Here is a 2964-nt window from a genome sequence, read left to right as displayed (position 1 = left end):
TGCAAGTTTTATGGACTTCCATCTGAAGATCCTTACCAGTTTTTAACTGATTTCTTGCAAATCTGTGAGACTGTTAAGACTAATGGAGTAGATCCTGAAGTCTACAAGCTCATGCTTTTCCCTTTTACTGTAAGAGACAGAGCTAGAATATGGTTGGATTCACAACCTAAGGATAGCCTGGACTCTTGGGATAAGCTGGTCACAGCCTTCTTGGATAAATTCTTTCCTCCTCAAAAGCTGAGCAAGCTTAGAGTGGATGTTCAGACCTTCAAACAAAAAGATGGTGAATCCTTCTATGAAGCTTGGGAAAGATACAAGCAGTTGACCAAAAGGTGTCCATCTGACATGTTTTCAGAATGGACCATACTAGATATATTCTATTATGGTCTATCTGAGTTTTCGAAAATGTCATTGGACCATTCTGCAGGTGGATCCATTCACCTAAAGAAAACACCTGCAGATGCTCAAGAACTCATTGACATGGTTGCAAATAACCAATTCATGTACACTTCTCAGAGGAATTCCGTGAATAATGGGACACCTCAGAGGAAGGGAGTTCTTGAAATTGATGCTCTGAATGTCATATTGGCTCAGAACAAAGTGTTGACTCGGCAAGTTAACATGATTTTTCAAAGTCTGAATGGATGGCAAAATGCATCCAACAGTACTAAAGAGGCAGCTTCTGAAGAAGCTTATGATCCTGAGAACCCTGCAATGGCTGAGGTTAATTACATGGGTGAACCTTATAGAAACACCTATAATTCATCATGGAGAAATCATCCAAATTTCTCATGGAAGGATCAACAAAAGCCTCAACAAGGCTTTAACAATGGTGGACGCAATAGGCTGAGCAATAGCAAGCCTTTTCCATCATCTTCTCAACAACAGATAGAGAATTCTGAACAAAACACTTCTAATTTAGCCAATCTAGTCTCTGATCTGTCAAAGTCCACTTTCAGTTTCATGAGTGAAACAAGATCCTCCATCAGAAATCTGGAGGCACAAGTGGGCCAGCTGAGTAAGAAAGTCATTGAAACTCCTCCCAGTATTCTCCCAAGCAATACAGAAGAGAATCCAAAAGGAGAGTGCAAAGCCATTGATGTAATCAATATGGCCGAATGCACAAGGGAGGAGGAGGACGAAAATCCTAGTGAGGAAGACCTCTTGGGACGTCTCTCAAGCAAGAGGGTGTTTCCTATTAAGGATCCAAAAGAATCTGAGGCTCATATAGAGACCATAGAGATTCTATTAAATCTCCTTCTGCCATTCATGAGCTCTGAAGACTATTCTTCCTCTGAAGAGGATGAAGATGTGACTGGAGAGCAAGTCGCTCAATATTTAGGAGCTATCATGAAGCTGAATGCCGAGTTGTTTGGTAATGAGACTTGGGAAAGTGAACCTCCCTTGCTCATTAATGAACTAGATACCTGGATTCAGCAAATTTTACCTCAAAAGAGACAAGATCCTGGCAAGTTCTTGATACCTTGTACCATAGGCACCATGTCCTTTGAAAAAGCTCTTTGTGATCTGGGGTCAGGGATAAATCTTATGCCACTCTCTGTAATAGAGAAGCTAGGGATCATTGAGGTACAACCTGCCTTGTTCTCATTACAATTGGCAGACAAGTCATTAAGATAAGCTTATGGAGTAGTAGAGGACGTGTTAGTAAAGGTTGAAGGCCTTTACATCCCTGCTGATTTCATAATCTTAGACACTAGGAAGGAGGAGGATGAGTGTATCATCCTTGGAAGACCTTTCCTAGCCACAGCAGGAGCTGTGATAGATGTTAACAGAGGTGAATTAGTCCTTTAATTGAATGGGGACTACCTTGTATTTAAGGCACATGGCCATCCCTCTGTGACAAAAGAGAGTAAGCATGAAGAGCTTCTCTCAGTTCAGAGTCAAGAAGAGCCCCCACAGTCAAACTCTAAGTTTGGTGTTGGGAGGCCACAACCAAACTCTAAGTTTGGTGTTAGGACCCCATATCCAAACTCTAAGTTTGGTGTTGGGAGTTTTACAACATTGACCTGATCACCTTGTAGCTCCATGAGAGCCCACTATCAAGCTATTGACATTAAAGAAGCGCTTGTTGGGAGGAAACCCAATTTTATTTATCTAATTTTTATTTTATTTTATTGTTATTTTATGTTTTATTAGGTGCATGATCATGTGGAGTCACGAAAAAATATAAAAATTAAAAACAGAATCAAAAATAGCAGAAGAAAAATCACACCCTGGAGGGAGGACATACTGGCGTTCAACACCAGTAAGGAGCATCTGGCTGGCGTTCAACGCCAGAACAGAGCATGAATCTGGCGCTGAACGCCAGAAACAAGCAACATCCTGGCGTTTGAACGCCAGGAATGTGCCTTGAGGAAAGCTAGCGCTGAACGCCAGTAACAAGCATGGAACTGGCGTTCAACGCCAGAAACATGCTGCATCTGGGCGTTGAACGCCCAGAACGTACATCACCTTGGCGTTTAAACGCCAGAATGGTATGCAAAGGCCTTTTACATGCCTAATTGGTGCAGGGATGTAAATCCTTGACACCTCAGGATCTGTAGACCCCACAGGATCACCTCAGGATCTGTGGACCTCACAGGATCCCCACCTACCTCGCCCTCTCTCTCTCCATTCATGGTCATCCCTTCTGTTTTCCATTCACCATTCACATCCATCCACTCTTCCCCATACACCCCACCTACCTTCAAAATTCAAAATCTCTTTCCCACCCAATCCCACCCATATAGCCGAATACACACATCCCTCCATCTCCTCCATATTTTCTTCTTATTCTTCATCTTTTCTTTCTTCTCTTGCTCGAGGGCGAGCAATTTTCTAAGTTTGGTGTGGTAAAAGCATAGCTTTTTGTTTTTCCATAACCATTGATGGCACCTAAGGCCAGAGAAACCTCAAAAAAAAGAGAGAGAGAAAAGGGAAGACAAAAGCTTCCACCTCTGAGTC

General features: G+C 42.4%; 1 non-coding gene across 1 annotated transcript; it reads right to left on the bottom strand.

Annotated features, from left to right (window-relative positions):
- Positions 1-243: 243 nt before the first annotated feature.
- On the bottom strand, positions 244-347 carry LOC130972753 (small nucleolar RNA R71). Its single transcript, XR_009083916.1, has one exon. It is a non-coding gene; the product is annotated as a small nucleolar RNA R71 (small nucleolar RNA).
- Positions 348-2964: the final 2617 nt, after the last annotated feature.

Source organism: Arachis stenosperma, chromosome 3 (assembly GCF_014773155.1).
Source record: "Arachis stenosperma cultivar V10309 chromosome 3, arast.V10309.gnm1.PFL2, whole genome shotgun sequence".
In the NCBI taxonomy this organism is placed as follows: Eukaryota; Viridiplantae; Streptophyta; class Magnoliopsida; order Fabales; family Fabaceae; genus Arachis; species Arachis stenosperma.
The sequence above is the reverse complement of the archived record's forward strand: the minus strand, read 5'-3'. Positions and strand labels throughout refer to the sequence as shown.